The 21,900-nt window shown below is 36.3% G+C and overlaps 1 protein-coding gene across 1 annotated transcript in view; it reads right to left on the bottom strand.

Moving 5' to 3' along the window:
• TENM1 (teneurin transmembrane protein 1) overlaps window positions 1-21,900 on the bottom strand; it is a 631,171-nt gene that overhangs the window by 597,084 nt on the left and 12,187 nt on the right. Inside the window, exon 2 of the mRNA XM_032474729.1 lies at window positions 18,624-18,690. The gene's annotated coding sequence lies outside the window, so the exon portion shown is untranslated. The remainder of the gene's footprint in view (window positions 1-18,623; window positions 18,691-21,900) is intronic.

Here is a 21,900-nt window from a genome sequence, read left to right as displayed (position 1 = left end):
GTCTTTGCCTGATTTCAGTCATGCATGTACACAAAGCCTAAACTGGCCATTTGTTTAAGTAATGTACAGACACAGCTTACTGTGATAACCTCCTAAATGATAAACCCTCCTCCTCTCAAGTCACTTTCAATCCCTTCCATACAACAATTTATCATGTCACATACCTGCTTAAAATCCTCAAATAATTTTTTCTTATCTATAAAATAAAGTCTGAGCTTTGATTATGTCATTCTACCCAATAGGATACTTTCACTCCTCAGTCTGTCCAGACTGTAGACTTTTCTCATGCCCCATTGTCTCAAATCCTCTACAAACACATCCGCAAAAACTACAGTCTGCACTGTTTCTCTTCTTTGAATTTGTATTGCACTTAGAATCTAAAGAACATAAAGTTAACACTTGAAATGTCAAAATTATTGCTTTGTACCTGGCAGACTACCTAACAGTGTACCTAGCACATAATAGACACTCCAGGGACATTTGAAAACTTGCCTCATTGACTTCTTCTACTGGAATAAGAATGCACCTAAGGTGTGATAACAACCTTCCAAATTATACTTCACTTAGTAAATAGCAGGGAAAAGCTCCTTTCCTGTGTGCATTTAATTCTCCACTGAATCAGCGTTATTTTGTGTGTAAGTATACCACAGTTGTAGGCACTGTTCTGTCACTGAAGACATAACAGAGTGGGTCAACCTGCAATTGGCAGTAACTTTCTGGAAAGGGAGTTAGAGCTTACTTCCAATACCAACCACCTCCTCCATCCAACTTCTACCAAAAAGGCATTCATGACTGAATATTGTGTTTATGACTAGAAAACAAACTCGATTCAGTAGGACAAGGGTTGCTAAAGCTGGCATAAAAAGCTATCAGTGACACAAATGACATTGAATGTCTGTCATTACAGATTAGTGTACAGTGAGAAAGTGATTCTCATTCACATTATCTAGGCCCTCAAAAGAAACCTTCTATATTAATTTGCATAACCTCTAGTTAATGAAATTATACCAATTCTTAACACCATTATGAGGATGGAAGAAACACAGGAGGAGAAGGTGGGAAAGAACAGGATAGAGAAGGATTGGTTTTGCATATTAAACAGAAATGTGGAGGAAGCTGGATTTTTGCCATATTCTCTGGCTCTATTAATAGCCAATACACCCATGGTTCAAAACAGAATCATTAGACACTAACATAGACAAATGCGTATGCAAATCTGAGACATTATTTTATTTATAAGATGTCCTCTCCATAGGAAGCCTAAATTTACTTTACTACAGTGCATGAAATAAAAAGTGGAAAAAGAAAAATTCAGACACCTGCATCATAAAGGCATCACAATGACAAGTAATGTTCCTTGATGTGGTGAGACTCCCATGGATACAGGTAGGGGGAAGAGAAGCAGAGATGCTTTTAATGACAGTAGGAAGACTAAAGCTGCGCTCCTTTTCTGTTCAACTTTTGAAAGACTGGAGGCACTAGGCCCACAATTCAGGAAGAGGGTCATGCTAGCTCTTTAAACTTTTTTCAACACAGAACATAGGTAGTGCAAATTACATGGATATTTTTTGGGTGAAAATATTTTGTCTTTTCCTTGTTCACCATATATATTTTATCACTACTGTAATTAATAAAGTAGCCACATTTTTAAGCCATCAAGGTTGGCCTGACTTACTTTCTGATTGCTTCATGAGCCGCAATTCTTGCCATTAGAGAGAAAGATAATTTTTGTAAAGGATAACTGAAATGACTTGGTGCTGATGACATCAAGTTTGATATATATTGAGATAGAGCATGTTTTGAAAATGCATATGGATGCGCAATAGAACAAACCAATATCTGTTCCTCATTTTGTACCCTACTTGGTGGGGAGTAGAATGTAGTAACATATAATGCTTTATTTAAAAAAAGTATCATTAGGAATCTTTCAGAAACTGAGAAAAGCAGCCCTTTTCATTTATACCTGAAAACTGTAAAACATCATAATCTCATTAAAAACATTGAAATTCAAATGAAGCAATGTTAACCTAAGAATGCCCATATTCACACTAGGGAGTGAATATTGGTTACAAAAGTTTTACCATGTGAATTTAAATAGTAACCCCAACCAAGTTACCAACATGTGCTATTATTATGAATAGCTACTCTGTCTACCACACTTCATTTTCTGTAAAGTATTTCTGCATACACTGTTTTGATTTTTCATCACAATAGCCTTGGGGAATAAACTATTCGAAAACTAAGGCTTAGAGAGGTTATCTGACTTTCTCAGTGTCACACAGCTAGCTGTAATAAAGTTAGCGATTAAAATTAAAGGACCCAGATTACCTGTCTAATGTACTTAGAGTGTAAAATGAAAGGCTTACTATGTTTATGGTATAACATATTAAATATTAAGATACGAGAAACATTTAAATTTATTCTTACTAAAGAGATTTTTAGAGAAACAGGGTACCAAAAATGGTTGGATGTAAGGTTTGGCGTAACTTTAATGTATCTGTGAAATGAGCTACAAATAATCGAAGACAGATAAAACCGCATATTACATGGTATCTAAATGACTATTGTCGACTGAAATACATGCACAGCCTAAAAGTTGAGAGTTATGTTTTATTTGGCGGACATTTCTGAGGACTCGAACCCCTTCAAGCCCGGGATGACAGCCTCCCAGATGGCTCTGAGGGACTGTTCCGAAGAGGTAGGGGAGGAGCTAGGATATATGAGTTTTACAACAAAGACCAGGTAGTTGGAACATTAAAAGATTACTTGTTAACTAAAGAAAACCAGGCATTTCAAGTTAAAGAATTTAGTGCTTTTCTTTGTATGGGAGGAAGCAAACATTTGGGCTCATTGAATTCATTCCTTTGACAAGCATCTAGCTATCTAGGGCCGGTATCCTGTCCTTTCTTATTCTGAGTCCCCTCAGGGTGCACCATTGTGAGTGGCTGGGCTGCATGCGTCTTCCCTGGGGGGTGGCGGCAGCGGCTGATGACTTGATGGCTTCAGCACTCTTTGTTTACTGATGTGGTTTACAGTATTTTTCGTTCACACTATGAAATCATAAATTCCATTTCCTCATAATCAAATCCCCCTAACTAGTTTGGTTTGAGGCTGTGAGCTTCAGCCAGATATGAGACTGTTGTTTAACCTTTGAGTTTTACCTGCAGAAAACAAACAAACGTTGCAACAGAATCCTGAGAGGACCTTTGCAATTTTGAGATACCTATACGAAGCAAATGCCCTTCCCTCTCAGGATTTAGTGCCCAACACTCTCCCATTGACAGAACATGGCTGCTTTAGGTGACTAAGCAGTATCTCTAGTGTACTATGTAGAGTCTGGATGCATACAGTAAGGATACGAAATAAAAAACTAAATTTTTGGCCTAAATTAGTCTGAATAATAGTTAGAATATAAAATCTGGGGCAAAACTGGATGAACTGCAAACATCCCAAAGTGGATTTGAACAAGCAGACAGCAGTGCCCTGAAATTTATTATCATCACTGTCAGTTGTGCAATAGCCTATATGAAATGATTTGGTGACTTCAGTCTCATTCCCAATGGGGCAGATGTTCATATCATTACAATCACTGTGAAAAAGGCAAGCTTGTTTGCACTCTCAGTAAAGAGATCAAGAAACTTATGGGGCATGGAAAACTTAATCATAGGAAGTGGTCCCTCTAGGTGAGTCTGAGGGCACTTTTTAGGGACAATGACTTTTATTTTCATAAACTCTTGAGTATAAATACTCTGTATCCATAAAGAACTCCAGCCTCCATGATTTGGGGCTTAAAAATGAATAAGGTTAAGAAAGGGCCCAACAAACATAGAATAAGGGGGAAATCTTGTATTACAAGGTAGAACTAGAGAAACTGCATACTTTTATTTTCTATATTATTTTTTTCCTCCATCTTGCTTCCTTCCAGCTACAAGTATCGTATAGGAAACTCTGGATTTGTAGTAAAAAGACCCAGGTTTTAGCCCTTGTTTTCCAGTATACTGCTTATCTAATTCCAGACAAAGAATTCCTCTGTAAAGTGGGAGTGGAACTTTGTATATGTGACAGGGCTGGTATTCAGATCCAATAAGGTAATAAATTGAAAAAGATTCAAACAAACTGTAAGTGATACGTTAAATGCACTGAGATCTGAGAAGCTTCCTTGTTCACCACATACATTACCTGAATAGACTCAGTAGTAAGATCTCCAAACCCTGGCCTTGATAATGACAATTTTCCACCTTCCTCACAAAATAAATAAAGAGGCCAGAATAAAGCAATTACAATTTTGTGTGCGGGGATATATTTGCAGATTGTTATATTCAGTCAAACTCGCTTATGTTGCTTTATGGACATGCTTATGTGTGTGTGTGTGACTGTCTTTATTGTCCCTCCACAGCAAGATATAAGGAACTCATGGCTATAAGTAAACACATTATTATCAACTATTTATTAAGTATTTCCTTTTCAGACAAATACATCTAATAGGGTTCTGTAGTGTTCTGGAATTGAACATTGCTTTTCTTCAAGAGTGACCTAAGGCACTTGCCATTCAGCATTTTCTTCAGCCTCAGAGCTTAACAAAGGACCTCGTACATGGTAAGTACATAGTAACCTTTTGCTGAATAAATGAACTACCCCCATGTAGGAATCATCCATTTTCCTCATTTTCCCTCAGTCCCTGTGCATACTTTCCACTTAGATTTGTTGTCTAGATCAAGGTACTTGTACTGACTTTACTTGTATTTAGCATTTACTGCATGTGGTAAATACATCCTAGGATAATACCCAATAGGTCATGCTCTTATGCAATCCCCTCCCCTTGTATGTGGACAGAATGTCACTGGCTTCTAATCAATAGAATATGGAAAAGGCAAAGGGATTTTTCAGGTGTAATTAGGAACCCCTAATGAGTTGACTTTAATCAAAAGGGAGATTATCCTGGGTTGACCTAACATAGTCAGGAGAGCCCTTTAAAAGGCTATCTCTGAAGCTAGAGATTTGAAGAAGCAAAGTCTCTCTCTCTCTCTCTGTGTCTCTCTCCCCACGTCTGGCTTTAAAGAACCAGCCTGCCACGAATTTTATAATCACAAAGAAATTAATTCCAACAACAACATAAGGGAGTTGGAAGTAGATTTTTCCCCAGACTAGCCTCCAGTGGAGAACAAGCCCAACAGACACCCTGACTACAGCCTTATGAGACTCCGAGCAGAGAAATCATGGAAGTCATGCACAGACTTCTGACTTACAGAAATTGTCAGCAAATAAATCAGCATCATTTTCAGCCACTCCAGTTGTCATCATTTGTTACAGGGTTATAGAAAACCAATACACTGAGTGTGTGTCCAGATCGTATTTCTCATCCTAGAGGATAAGCACTTTGAGGGAAGAAGACACATCTTTTGCTTTGCTTCTCTCTCAGGGCTGAGTGCCCAGCCAAGTACACAGCACAGGCATACTTGCAGGCTGAAATAAATTGTTTCTATTTGTGAACACTAGTTATTATACTGTACTTCCTGCTGAAACTGTTTTCTACTGAGGAAGTAAAATGCAATATACTGACTTCTGTTTTGTCACATATTTTTCAGCAGAGTGGCAAAAATTAGACACATATGAAAAACAGTGGAAGTTGTGTACCTACTTATCAATGCATGAGCTGAAAAATGGCCACATTCCTTTTAAAGATGGCAATAATGTAGGATGAAAAAAAATAATTCAGAAATCCAATTACAATGAACTGACTAACAAACTGGCTATGGTGGCCACACATGGCTGGTATAAATCAGAATTATTTTCCTCTTTCTTAATTTACTTCTCGGTCAGGCTACAGCTTTGCTTTTAAAGTAACTGAAGTATCTATTTCCTATCTGACCCTCAGATAGTTTTTAATAGATTTAGTATTATCTCAAAACTAAACACTCTGAGCCTGTGCTAATTTCCTTACGTAAAATACAGTTCTTTTAATAGCTAAGTTTCTGTTCAGACTCTTAACACTCTCCTTGCCAAAGATCAGTTTCTTAAAATCAGCAACATATAGGAGAAGCTAAAGTAAAGGTCCCATAGGAAAGAACCTAAGCCCCAGAAAAGCATTTCTTCATTCAGTCTTCTTTTCTTCTTTTGTTCTCACTCTCTTTTTCTTTCTAGCTAAAATATTGTTTATTCATTACCATAAAGGGAAACAGTTAGTGTGAGAAATAGCATGGAGAATCAAATACTTCATATAGTTTTTATTATAAACATCTAGCTATATATTCTCATTTCAGTTGCAAGAAATTTCAAACCTCAAGTAACTTAATATTATTGGACACAATAAAAGGACATAAACTGTTATCAGTGACTTCTTGTTCATGGTTAGGTAGCAGCTACCAGGAGATTCTCGTCTGTCATTTAAGTTAAGCAAGGCCTTTATCCCCTTGTTAAAATACAAGCAGCACTGGGAAACCATCCCACGGAGCTTTAAGTCACTTTAGGGTTCCAAATGACTTGTCTGTCAGCTCCTTTTCTGAAAGTAGGCTTTATGTTTTCCAGGGAGTAGACAGAAAGTAAGAGGGTAAACTTAAACTCCCTGCTTGCCTGAGGGAATAGGGGACATCCGCCACTGAGACTTGAAAAGTACACAAGAAAGCGAGATCCGCATTCCAAACTCGCTGAAGAATGTTCTTGTATTCAAGCCTGAACACAATGTAGTGTCAGCTGTCTGTATTGCTGCTACTACTATGAGCTGTAAGATTTCTGTTTCAGATGCATACTTGTTTTTTTGTTTTAATTAGTCATTATAATAAATTAAGACAATCTCATCATTCCTAATAGACACGCAAGGGAAAAGGACCAAAAAATATTTACTGCATTGAATATACAGAACATTTGAAGAAGATGACTCTGAAAATTTCATGGCAGAAAGGAATATGTTTCCGCAAGTTCCCCTTGTATGCCATCTCCCCCACCTCATGGCCTTCATTACTTTTAGAAAATGCTCAATGATATATAACCTCTAAGGGACTGAATGTACTTGGAAAGTCAGTGATAAGCTAGGAAGCAAGACAGCTACTCCAGTCCTTCTGAAACGTTTTCCCTAAACATCCTATAATTTAGCCATACCAGATGGTCCCTCAGACATACCATAGATTGCAATCCTTTATGCTTTTACTTATTATAATATCTCCAACTTAGATTCATTTCCCTACCTTTCCTAATAGTCAAGTTCCTACTCATTTTCTAAAGTCCAAATAAATGTCACCTTTCAATAGTATATTCCTAGATATAAAATGTGAGATACAGTCAGAAGCTTCCTTATTTGTGATTCCAAATCACTTCATATATCCCTCTAGTACTGTTCATACTATATTATATTGTAGGGGTTTTTTGTTTGTTTGTTTGTTTGTTTGTTTGTTTGTTTGTTTGTTTTATGTCAATTATAACCCACCTTGAACCCATGGAGGGAAAAATTATGTCCCATTAATCTTTACACACACTAGTCTTCCTCTAAACCTATCACAGTGTCTATCACAGAACATGACTATAACGTGTGCTCGATTTATGTTGGCTGGATTGGATTAGAAAATTGCTATTAGAGTCCAGAGAAAAAAAAATAACCAATATAGCTATTTCCTGCCAAATAGGGGCCTGTTTCTCACAAATGGAATCCCCAAATCTCAAGACCCAGAAAAATTATTTTTGGTTGGAATATTACTTCAATTTAAGGGCTCTAGAGCAATAATTTCAGAATAGGCTTCTACACCCTTTTTTAGCTACCAAATGAATCAAGCACCCATGAAAAGTGGCTATCTTTGTTTCTACATCAAATTCTTTCAATACAGGTGATAAGTGAATCATATCTCATCCAAATCAGTTAATAATTTTATGTACTGCATAATGTAACAGATTTAAGGAAGGAAATAGGAGAAATATAAGACATAGTTCTTATATTACAGACTTGCAGTATGGGGGAGATAATTTTAATGTACAAAAAGGAATTAGATAAAATATCACTATACAAACATGTAAAATTCTGCATTCTGACTATACAAATGCTGTAGAGATTCAAAAAATGGGAAAGTCAACTTAGAGTCATGCAGCTTGGAATATTTCATGGGCCTCAAAGGATGGAAAAAATTTAATAATGCAAAGAGTTGAAATAAAGGCGGCCTAAGACTTTAAAATATCTCAAAGCATTCTAGACCATGCAAGGAAACTGAGCGATGATACAACCCAAACTCCTCATTTTATATAAGAAATAAACCCAGATAGAGCAGCTGACTTACCCAAGGTCCCACAGTGGATGTGTGCAGTGCTGTGAGAGATTCTTCGTTGTTCCTGTCACCTCAAGTCATCACCTACAACCTCACTTAAATTACATAGAGGCTGCTCATTTCTATTTATGTGGGCGAAGATGTGCTCAGATGCATACTTTCTTGCTAGGAAAAACACCCTGTTAAAACATTGTCTAAACCAATTTTTTAAAAAGAATCTGGAAATGTTGACAATATAACCATAAAAATTTAAGTAAATCTATTGCATTTAAACAACAACAGAAAATGACGCCTGGAGAGGGAGAGGCATGAAACCAGAATAACATTTCTATTATAGACTTCATGTTCTAGAGGTGTGAGTTACAGCATCATGTACACAGGGAACAGGATTTCCCCAGAAACATAATTGAGCTTGTTTATAAGTGAATTATATTTTTTTCTTCTTTTCAAAATTAGCCAATGGTTTAAAAAAAAAAAAAAAAAAAAGGCACTGCCCAGCAGAGACTACACTGAGATTGGCTCTCTGAAAGAAAGTTTCTTCCTTTTTTACACGCTCATCCCTGACACGCAGAAACAATTTTAATTTATGTTCTGGCAGCATCTGAGCTGCAAGAAACTGAGGCTACCGACATCTGGCTTGATAAACCACATAGCTGTAAGCAAGCTTATAAATTAAATTATTTAAGTCTCTCCATTTAATTTTCAACATCTCTAAGGACAGGATGACAGACTGAAATGTGTCAAATTCAAAGAAACTAGCCTAAACTCATCTGAAACATGACACTTAAAGTAATTCAATAATATTCCACATTTTACAAACAGACATGAAAACACATTTTACCCCATCAATATAATTTATAGCGCCCAAGTAGACTCATGCCATGATATCCCACAAGAAGCATAATTTAACATGGACATAAATTTTACTTAAAGATTCAATTATTGCCTTAAATATATGACTATGTGGGAAAATCTCAGTATGTTGGGTACAATCCCCTCAGTCTAATATATTAGAGTGAATGAGGCAAGTCATCAGGAGACTTTTGTTCTCCTGTTTGGGGATATCATAATTATCACTATCACTGGCATTTATTAATTCATCCAGCACATATTTGTAAATATCTACAAGATGCTAGGTACAGAGCAAGGTGCTGGGGACCTGGGGGTGAATAAAGTCTATATAGTCTCCAGCATCATGGGGATTATCATGTCACCCTCACTGGATAAAATGTACGGACTGTGCTAAAGCACTGGAACTCATTAAATCAGGATTAGTTTAAGTCCCCTTTCTGATAGTAGCTCACAAACGATAGATACATAATACTGACCCTGATAAAATATATACACTTGGCTACTAAAGGGATACTGCACACATGCAGGAAAAGATGGACTCCAAAAAATCTGGTTCCAGGAGTGATTTGCTCATTGTTGCGAGAATTAGGAGGGAAACTGCACCTCAATTAATCACAAAACCATTAAAGAAATTATCTTAAGACACTGGAAGTAACTATCAATGTTACATGGATATCAAATTACTCCAGGCCAATTTTAGTTCATTACACCATGAAATGACAAATCACAGAGATGAAGGCAAAATAATAAAGTAATCTATTTTTATTTCTATAAGAAATCTGACTTAAATTACATGACATTCTTAAAAGCAATGCAAAAAAAGGCTTACACAAGAGTTCAGTAATCTCATTACTCTGGAGGGCCCCAGAAAACCTGAAAAAGCGCTAAGGAGGGCCCATGGCAAAACTAAGAAACAAGCAGTGGAAAAGGGAAACAGAAAAAGATGTATTAAGAAAAAATAAGAGAAGAAAGAAAGAGTAGGAGAGAAAAGTAATGCCATGATAAATGTGTCCAGTTAATATTTGTAAAGTGCTCAGAACAGTGCCTGACACACAAATGCTATATATATATATTTGCTAAATAAAGAATTCTGTACTCATAATGCTGACAATGTGACTCCCTTACCCTTTGTATAGATATTCACATGCTTAAAAGCAGAAGCCTACAGCAAATGATTTCTCAAGGTCCTCTGCAGCTCAGTTATTTCATACACCTACGTTTCCCGTCATTTAAAGAGATTTCACTAGAGAAAAAAACTGATGATATTGTCGACGCATCAGAATTCGATTTTCTACGTCATCACTTTCCATTTTACCTAAAGGTATAGTAGAACTTTTTTTTTTCAACACACAGCACTCATTTGGTAGATTTCCTAGAGTTTGTGAGCATTATGTACTTCATTCAACACTAAACACATTAACAACTACTATTCTTTAAACAGCCCATTCATTTATAAGGTAGCCCTGTCAGTAAGTTCTACTGTAAATCATTTGGTACACCGAACTCTGTGTTCCCATCAGTAATGAAGTAGGCATTTTTATTCAAATGTAGCAGGATGTTCAGCTCCCAGGATAATGATTAAGCGAAGATCTCCTTTTTTATTCTGCAGACAAAGCAGATACCATACTTACAGTTTAGGCTCTCAGGGACAAAAACCTTAATGGAGGCCAAGATTTCCTCAGACTTTATGGTAATAACCTTTTTAAAAGTTTGCATTCTGTGCTCCCTCTCTATGGCAATTCTGATTTCTTTTTCCTGGGGTCAGAATATTCTTGACAGGCCTCCCACTCCCTTGCTCTTCTTTAATAGTACTGTGATTTCCTCACTTCTCTTTCTAATGAATATTTCATCTGTCTGAAGGAATAATCATTGTGTGTTTACCAAATGACAAAATGACTTACAAAAAAGTACTTAAGTGAAAATCAGCCTTTCTTAGAATCACCAAACAGTCTCCTTTCAGCTCCCTCCTCCACCTCCTAAAACTATTGTCAACAATAAAATGAATAGTAACTTCATGTGCTCTCTTATGATTAAAACTATAAGCTTGATGCAAATTAATACTCATAGGTAGCATTCACATCATACAGTATGTGGATGTAAGCTTAGATCAGGGCATGCAAATAAGTGCATCTTTCAATCTGTGTTCATACACAGTATACAAAACAGTCAAGCATCAATCAGGGTGCTTTTGAACAAAGCAGTGTGTAAAATTAAATAAAATGAACAAGGGCATTGAAAACATGTATTATTTATATTAATTTATCATTGAAGGTTTACACCATACACTATGAATTATATCCATCCAATTTAACCAAGTGAGAATTCTGAAAATAGGAAGAGAACAAATCAGTTATCTATTACACACAGCGATAGTCAGCCATGTCACTTAAAGTGTATCTTTTAAAATTAAAGTTCGCATGCAGTCGTACAGATGAGTCTGGGACAAAATAGGTAGCTGATGTGTTCTTGAAAAACAGCCATTTAAAATCATACAAGTTGAATAGTTTCATCTAACATTTGTCAGGCATCTAGTCAAAGTAGGACAACATTTGAAGGTCACCAATTCAACGTCTGTCCTATAGAAGAGACCCTGCCTACTTCAGATAGTGTGCCCACGGCAACGGATTACATTGCCCCTTTGTACTTTTATCAGAATTTTTGTCACTGGCTTTTTATTTTTCTTTACCTTTTTTTGAAAAAGAATATATAGTGATTCTCAATATAGTTTGGAAGTACTTTAGGCTGAAGAAATAGTGATTTCAAATTTATTAAGGTGAAATGGAGGGCTGGACTTTGCCTCACCCAGAAGACAATTTGCTGCATTCAGGTGTCAGGTTAGCAATATCATGGGGCTGAATAACATCCCTAAGGAAGATCTGCTCATAGATTTTCCAGAAACCGTAGGAGCCATTTTGATTAACTCTGATTCCATTTCCTAAACATCTAGTGTTGGAATTTTTGTTGGAAAACATGGATGCATTTCAGATGATGGCTTATCTATAAGCACTTAGGAAAAGCGCAAGGCTTTGTTTTCAGTTTTGTGATTGTTGTCTGTGTGTGTGTGTGTTTCTTGGAGTAGAGGAATAAGTACCAACTAAGCAATGCTTCCCTTTTCCTTAAAAGATTGGCGCTAAATGCTACAAGAAAATGAATTGAACCTACAAGTTAAGGTTCATTATGCACCTTGCAGATGGAAGTGTATGAGTGGTTGTCCTATTCACACAATTCAAGTATGTAATCAGTCACTAAGATGATCAGACTCCAAAGGAGAATGATGGCACTATTAAATATATCTTTTCAATGAAGTTTATGGCAGTGAATGACTGTAATTGACCATTTCACCATTTTTCTGCCTCCATACTAAGATGATTCTACAGTTTCATGGAACTATAAACTGACAAGTGCATTGAGAATATGTACATATATACATATATATATATATATATATATATGTATATATATATATACCTATCTTTATCTACCTGTCTCTATCTATCTATCCATATCTGTAAGGATATACCTTGTGCCAGAAAAGATAAACTTACCTGTACAACTGCCCCTTTGCAACAAAAACAAGTCTACCAGTTTAATTCTTCTTGCTTAGTATCCACTTTTGCTTCTCTAAAGTCTAATAGGCTCTGTTATATTCCTCATCTCACCATTGCAGGTAGGTACTTTATCCTACTGCACAATTTTTTCTCTGCCTACTCCCAACCTTACAGAGATAGCTTGTATCTTTGGTGAAAAATCTGACCATTACTGAAATAGGCCACACACAAAAAAAGAAAAGAAAAGAAGAAAAAAGGGCAACCTACATGATACTCTCTTACTCTCCCCTACTAAACAGCATGGATACTCTGCCTTACTTTGATTTTTCTTTTTGGTGAAGCAGCAATATAGAGAAAGCTAGGTCACAGGAGTGTTCAAGGGGAATTTAAAAATGAACATGTTTTGGATTCACTGATCTATACTATAAAAAGGATGATTGTCAGCTATGAGCAAATTTAACACTCAGAAATCCTTATAGGATTGACTGCAAATATACAGGAAGTCCCTGGATGAAAGCTCAATCTAACTACATCTGGACCTGTATCTTGACTATTCTGATTTTACGTAAAGAAGAGACAATGACCAAACTGAAAAAAGGAGATAAACTAATTCAAATTAAAAACAAACTAAAGAATCCTAAAGCTTAAATTATTTTTTTGAGATTCTCTCATTCTGATGTTCCATAGGCTCCCCAAACTCAATAGGTATAAAATGGAACTCCTTATCCTGTACTTTCACTTCCATCACCAAGGCAGATAAATGGGATTGGGGTGGGGTGGGGTAGGGTTGGGAGAAACTGGTACAAAAATACAGAGTCAAGATTTCTAAAAGAGGGCCCAGGATCTGACTACAAGTTCTGTTTAAAGATTTTTAGCGGACCTTCCCTTGCTAGGGTCATGACATTTTTTCTTTTTCCAACTCAACCTAAACTTGATCTCAGTAACACTGAATGGTATCACCATCCACCCAGTCTCCCAAGCCAGAAACCTTTCCCTTACTCCCCATATCTAATGAGTGACTCATGCCTGTCAGTTCTACAGAGTCAGCATGTCTCAAATCTCAGGGTTCTCAAACTGTAGTCCCTGGACCAGTGGCATCAGCATCCTCTGGGAACTTGTTAGAAATGCAAATTCTTGGGCCCCATCCCAGATCACCTGAAGCAGAAATTCAAGAGTAAGGTCTAGCAATTTGCAGCTTAATAAGCCTTCCAAGTGATTCTGATACACTCTCAAGTTTAAGAACCACTGTTCAAATCTATCCCTTTATTGTTATCCCCATTGCTAATTGCCACCTGGCCCTCACCATCTCTCATCTGGCCTACAGTAATAGTTTCCTAACTGGTTTCCTGGCCATCAGAAGTTTTACCCCTTCCAATCCATTCTGCATACTATCACCTCTATATCACAAATGTGATTATTAAAGTCCTTCCCTAGTTCCTCCATGACTATAGAAGTGGCTTTTAAGCTATGTTCCTAGGTGCATTTCTTTCAAGGTTCACCTGTCAGACAATACAAAAGCTCCATGGGTGGTACATCAAACCTCTAATTTCATAAGTAGCATTAGAAAGCACTGGCCTACTGGAAAAAGGAGATGTTCCTTAGGCCAGAGAAGTCCCTCTTCATCTGTCCCCAGCCTACATCTCCAGCCTCATCTTCTCTCATGACTACCTTCTACATCACCCTTTAGCTGAACAGGATGATTGCAGTTCCTCTAAAAGACCAGGCTATTTGATGTTTTTGCACCACTGCTTCTTTTTCTTAGAACATCTTCCCATCCCCACCATTTGTTCATCAGATAATACCAAACTGCTAATCCATAACCTCTACCAGTTCACACTTAGACAGAATGGCTTGCAGTACTACCATCACCTTCTCTATAAGACATGTTCAGATACCTGCTTCTCATCCTTTTACTAGATGGACCTAATTAACCCACTCTTTATGTCCTTACAGTGGTGATAATATTGGTGAGAGTGATAGTTAATATTGACTGAGGATGTACTATGTTATATACCAGCCATTGTGCAAAGTGAGACTGGGGATGGGAGCAACAGAAAACTGCCAGGTATTTCAGAGAGCTCATAAACAGCTATACTTCTAATGGAGGGGTCTGATACGGATATCTAGGAAAAATGATAACTAGACAAATATCCCTGTGTACCAAGATCAACATGAACCATGCCTTTCAGCAACAGCAATTGCTAACATCTGGAGATTTCCCCCCAGTTTTCTGTACTGGGTAAATAAACTTCAATGTACTAGTTTTCTATTGTCACTGTAATAAACTACCACAGACTTGGTGGTGTAAAACAACACAGATTTATCTTACGGTTTTCTAAGTTAGAAGTCTGAAATGGATCTTGAAGGGCTAAAATCAAGGTGTCAGCAGGACTACATTCCTTTCTAGAGTCTCTAGGAGATAATGTTTTTCCTTACTCTTTCCAGCTTCTAGAGGTTCGTGACCACTGTCTTCAAAGCCAGCAATATCAGGCTGTCTTTTTCGTGCTGGCATCTCTCTGGTTCTCTCTCTTCTGCTCCCTCTTCCACTTTGAGGGACCCTTGTGATTACACTGACTTCACCAGTTAACTAGGATAACTTCCCTTTTTTAAGGTCAGCTGAACAGCAACCTCAATTCCATCTGCAATCTTAGTTTCCCTTTGCCATGTGATGCAACATATTCACAGGTTCCAGGGATTAAGACATGGACATCTTCGGGAGGCCATTCTGCCTACCATGACCAGTGATTCCTACAGATTTTTTTTTTATTGAGTTATAGTCAGTTTACAATGTTGTGTCACCTGCAGATTTTTTGATTGGGGGGCCATATCTCATGGCCCTACTGATTAGGTTCTGATATGTAAATCTTTTTAATTTAGAAAAATAATAATGAATGCTATGAGCAAATAAATTCATATGTATTCCACACCTACAACACTTGATTCTTTTACTTCTTTGTGTATAGGTCAGTCCTCACTTCTCTACTAGTAGCTCGTGACTGGGGACTATGTCCCTTATTGATTTTTGTTTCCCTAGCAACTAGCACCATGCCTGGCACATTGTAGAAACTTATTGTTTATTATAATAATAAAGAAATGAAAAATGCTTCTTCTGGGAAAAGACATTCGTAGAGTTGTATTTGTTACTTATTTCAGAATTGTACACATCTCAAAAGCTGAATCTAGTGCTAAAAATGGAGAGGGAAGCTGAATATATACTATTCTAAAAATCCATTCTAAATGAATGTCAGAGATATTTTTAAAAATTATTTCTAAAATGGATCATTTGTAGGTAGAATAAGGAGCAAAAGAAAGGGAACTGTTCCCCTAAACCATATGAACTCCTACGTACCATTTCAAATCATTTCGGGGAAAGTCACTTCTAAACTTATGATTCATGAACTTCATTTACCGCTCCTTCTTTTGGTTTGATCAGAATAGCCATCTTTATATAGTACTAGAATTGTTGACATTTTATTGCATTACCACATCTCATTATTATGTATTAAACGCTATTATTTATGGCTACTAATTAATCTGGTATGAGATGGAAAAATTATTGAAGGCTTGGTATCTCAGGAACAGGCATTTTATAGGGATGAAAGACTGACTAGGAAGAGTCAATGGTCCTTCAGCTGCCCCTCAGATCATTAACTCCAAGTGGTTATTTGCTCCCAGGCACTGTCCTGTGCCCAGGTTGTTATTGCTGTGATATGTAGATGAAGGAGAATATATTTTAAGTGCTTTAATATGAACTCAATGCTCATGAAGGGTGCCAGATTGAAAGCACTGGAGTCTGAAGTCATCGGGTTATGCACTTGGCTGGTTCCAAGTTTCAGAGAGATGTTTGACCTTGAATGACCCACCTTGCAAGAGGGAGAACACATACAGTTTTACTGAACTTCAAAAGATTGACAGAGGAGTGCCATAGTAGCATCCCAAAGTTAAGCATTTTTATCAAGGAGGAAAATGAGACTACTAACTAAACTTCTACTTGAATTTGTTTCGTACAATGCCAATACTGGTGTGCGTTGGGGTAGGAGAGGAGGGCCGTGGTGTTAGCATACACAATTGCTTTAAGATAAAAAGTAAATAAATGCCCTATTACCGGTGCACTAAACCACTTAAATAAGCAGCGATCTTTTAAACAACTGGTGTGTGTATTCCAACTTAATGGCCAATCTTGATTTCATTTTGCATACTTGAGAAGAGTCCTTAATTTTCTAAAAATCAGAAAATGTGAACTGTTTGATCAGGAAGAAAGTTGACACTATCCCTCCCAAAGTTTGTATTATAGATGTGAGAAAACCAAGGCCCAGGGTAGAGAAGTGACCTAGGAAGACCATATCACTCATATAAGACTGGGAGTAGAGCCTACATTTTCAGATTGACAGGCAACAGCTTTTCTACTATACCATGTTGTTTCTCTCAGGGAAGGAAAGCAGCTGCTCTCTGAACCTTTTAAATATTTAGTGCCAATTATCTTTATAGGTGTGTATTCTTTTGGCCTGCTAGGCATTTTTCCTCCATTCTGATCTATTCATTCACATTAGCTTTGCAAGACTATCATTGTTCACACATCTAAACCTTTTTAGTATGAAACAATACCTTTAAGTTAATATTACACAACTGACTCACAATTCCCAAATTAAGAAAATAATTTTCACGAATGGACACAATATGTGAAAATCTCAACATCCTTTCTTCTTTTTTAATCTGTCATTTTATTTTCTGATCTTACTTTTTTTCCCTGGAGTGATCTGACCTTTTTGACAATGGTACTCCCTTATAGGCAGCGCCACTAGAAGAACAGCAAGTGCAACTCCATGCATAGTTAAAACTGACAAACCCATTTTAAATTCCCATTACAGACTGATCTCAATTAACTGGAACCCAATTTAAGAAAACCCTTAATGTATTTGCACTGTATATTTTAAAGGGCAATGCAAATTCCAAGATTTCAAGGATTTCATTTTTAATGTAAAATCATCGTTTCATGTGCTTTAAAGAATGTATCAAGTGATTCCAAAAACTTCTCACAAATTCAGATCATCCTTTTGATTTTTTTACAAGTAGAGTGAGAATTCATATTTGAATACCGATGTGTAGCACTGCCAGATACAGGTATTAAAGAAAAAAAATCAATGCTTCCTAGACCCTACTTTCTAAGGACTTAACACTGATGACTATTTTTAATAAGAATGAAGCCCAATGAGGGAAGTCTTTCAAGTAACTGAAGATTTTGATTAATCTGAAACCCCCACCCCACATCTTGCTACATTTTCACATATATTCCATCTAACAGAAGACTGAATATAGAAGCAATCATTTTCTCAGTATTACAGGTGACTTCTATCTTCATTGGCACATTTACCAAAAGAAAAGACACATTAACTTTCACCCAGTATGGTTCAACAAATGAAAGGAAGGAAAAATGGGAGAGTAAATAAGTGAATGCAATACCATGACAATACAGATATTTTACTTAGATTTTCCTAAAAATTTGATACATTCATTTCGGGAGGCAAATACTTGTTTTGTCAGTAAAATTATCTGAGTGGAAATATTTTTGCCATTGATATGGAGAAATGCCATGTTTATTTGCAGTCAATGATAACTATTAAACGGTTTTGCAAACATCCTCATTGGCCACTGTTGTTCCCTCATAGTCTGCAGGTATTTTCATTAGTTAGGGAGTCTCTTGGTTTTAGTAACTATATGTGGAAAAGATCATAGAATCATTCAAATACAGAAGGCAGCTTGTACATTTGGGTTTGCAAAGATGCAAACAGTTATGAAGTACAGACACAAGCTTATCTATACAATGGCCAAATGAGTTTTTTAAAGTTTAAAACAATGCATTTCATTTACATGGCATTTAATAAATATAACTGATTAAAGATGTGGAACATTCCATTCTTTTCACATTATATACCTATGTGTTTAACTCACAAAGTAAATTTCAGTAGAATGCACATACCTTGAGAGATCCAGAAGTTATGGGAATCAAAAAGGAGACAGCTGAATAAAGGTCACCCTTGTAATTCCTGTAAACAAATTAGGCCAAATTATCCTTCAAACATATGTACCAGCAAGTCCAAAGCAGTCCCTATATGAGGGAAAGGAAGAGACATGTGGGGTAGGATTGGGAGTGGGCATGGGAGTTGTGAATATAAGACTTCATTTTGCAATTCATAAGGGATAAAGGAGTCAGTTTCTTAGAAGGTCTTTATGAAACTTCAAACAATTGCATTAACTACACTGCTAATAAAGAATTTCTTAATTATGGATGAGTATACCTGGAGGGCTATGGAATTCTCACCCAAAGACTCTCCCAACCTAATATTATTCAATTTTCACTCAATATACCATTCATTTTGAGATGAAATGCCCACAGTTTCAAGAAGTTTTCACCAATGTAAATAATTTATAATAATTGTAATCTCTTATATTAAGGCAGTCTTTTACAATTGACAGAAAACCTTCATATACACATTTCATTTAATCCTCAAAACAACCCTGTTATAGAATTAGGAAATTGAGACCCAGAGAGATTATAAATGGCTTGCACAAAATCACATATGTGGTTAGCGGCAAAGCCAGGACTAGAATCCATGTCCCCTCACTTTGGTTTCCAAAGTCCTACATGACTTCCCTATTCAAGTTATAAAATTGACTGTCTCCATATGCCACACTTGGTACTGGCCAATAGGGCAAGAAGTGTACCCTATAATGATCCCCATTAATTTACACAACTTGACAGATACACTTCTCACTCTGATACATATAGTGCTCAATATGAAGTCACACAGATGTTTAACATATGAACTTTATAAAATCCTTCCGCTGTAATGTAAATTGGTACAGTATTTCTGGAGGGCAACTTGTCAGTAGATACCAAAAGCTTTAAAAACATGTGTTCCCTTCAATCTACTTACTCTATGTTTATATATTTATTTTGTCATGTTTATACATTTATAAGGCAATTATCAGAGATGTACACAAATAAGTATGTATAAGAACTTTTTCATTTTTTTATAATAAATATTGGAAATTACCTAAATGCCCAATAATTGGTGCTTGGTTAACTAAATCAAGGAAAAACATGATGTCTTACTAAAAAGCCATTAAATATGATAATGGGAACCGTAAGGATATTAATTGTTATTCCTATCATCTCTACCTATGGCTTTAACTTGCTGCTTTTAAAGCAAGTTGTACTTGCTTTGAAGAGTTGGGGAAGGGGAGAATTACAAAATTTTTCACCTCTCTGTGTCTCTGTCTCTCTCTGTATCTCTGTCTCTGAATATGTGTGTGTGTATACATATATATTTTATTGACATAGAAATATGTTAATAATATATTGATAAACAAAAAAGCACATTATTTTGCAATTTTTCTAAAATGAAACTATATCACCCATATATTAAAAGGATCTATGTTTTAGATTCTTCAAAAACCCATTTTAGAAAAGGCTGTGTGGTGAATTAAAGCAAAAGAAAAAGGAAAAGATTAACATTCCAATATTTTATGATTGGCACTTAATTAACCTGATAGCCCCAATTTATCAATCAAGTAATTCCCAAACCTTTTTTTTATATTTGAGGCAAAATCTCAGTAATAAGGGCAAACAACTTAAAATTTCTACACAGTAAATCAAGACAGAAGACGATATCTAAATGTAATTATTTTTAAATGTAGGTCAATAACATTATAGTCACCTTTTACCAAGGTGACCTTACAGTGATAATAGACTATTATATTATTACTAATGATCTCTATATCCAATATACTATATATAAATCATTCATAATAGACTTAAGTGGTGCTCTTGATTAGTTGCAATCTAATTGCCCAATGTGCATTTTTCATCACTGTTAGCGTTGCTCAAAAAAGACATGGTTCTGCTCAAGTGTTCATGTAGTTCCATAATGGTGCTAAGTTTGAATCTTTCAAGGGAAGACATTTCAGAAAGTACTTAGATCTAGACTACAAAAAATATTTCTGGCTCTTCTGCCACATATACCAGAACAAGTCTGTAGAAATTGGCTTCGTACCCAACAGGCTGATTCTGCAAGGCAGCTAGAAAAATTGCTTTAAAAAATAGACTGGCCTACGTGCAGCATTTTGCCTGGGTGAGATACACAGAGGACTGGGAAGCAAGAGGGCTTTAAAATCATATAGTTCTTCTCTGCTCACTTCTCAATTGTCTTCAGACTGAAGCTGCTAGGAGTCTATCTTCCCATTTATGATTAGAGAGGTCCAGTTCACATGTTGATCTATACAAAATATCCCAGGTTACTTGTCATCACTTATCAGTTCCCAACATGCACAACTTCCCTCACCTTTTACCTCTTTGTTCTACTCAAGAACTCATTTCCACAAAAGACACTGTTGACTGTGTTAATACTGCATGAGGGCTAGCTACTCTTTAAGAGAAGAAAAGTTAGAATGTTTCACAGGACCATCACTGAGTGCAACCAAATAATGCACACCAGCAGGAGCCACAAATGTTAGAAATGCACCTCACAGAACTATTGGTCTTGGAGATAGGCTAGAGCCTGCAGGCAGAGTCCTAAATCCAAATCTGAACAGCTCATTAAGAGGTCATCTAACTCAAACTTTAATTAGTGCCACTGACTCTTGTTTGGTCCCACATAGAGAATACTATTCTTTATCTTTCAGCTCTCAGCTTCTTAAAATGAAACTATCATCTGAGATTGCCTATGGAGATAAAACGCATAAATTGGAGGTGAGCAGAAAAAGGGTCTAAAAGTCTGGTTCAAAAAATATATACATTATATGGATATCCATATATGTGTGTATGGATAGATATCTTTCTCAGATGCATTTTAGAAGTATAATTTCTATTCATTTAGAAAATGGGACTTTTTAAACTTTTTTCAATAATTACTCAATTATAAACTAATTATAACTATAACACCTATATTAACACTATCTCTATTTTCAAGGGACTTTGGACTACATACAGATCACACTTTATTTTACTAATGAGTGTATCTTTACATATTGCTACACATGCTTTGAAAACCCTAATGCTATTTTTCTAATGGGACACTTACTCAAAAACCTTATAGAAAATAATTGTGTTAGTAACAGAGACAGTTTCCCCATTACAATGATCAGTGCCCTCCGACAATTAATGCTGCAACATTTTGCACTGTCACTTTCTTCCTCAGGGCCTAGAGAACTTCTAGATTTACATTATTGGCTGTGGCTTCTTTTCTTTCCTGGCA

Source organism: Camelus ferus, chromosome X (assembly GCF_009834535.1).
Source record: "Camelus ferus isolate YT-003-E chromosome X, BCGSAC_Cfer_1.0, whole genome shotgun sequence".
NCBI lineage: Eukaryota > Metazoa > Chordata > Mammalia > Artiodactyla > Camelidae > Camelus > Camelus ferus.
This window is presented reverse-complemented; position numbering and strand designations above follow the sequence as displayed.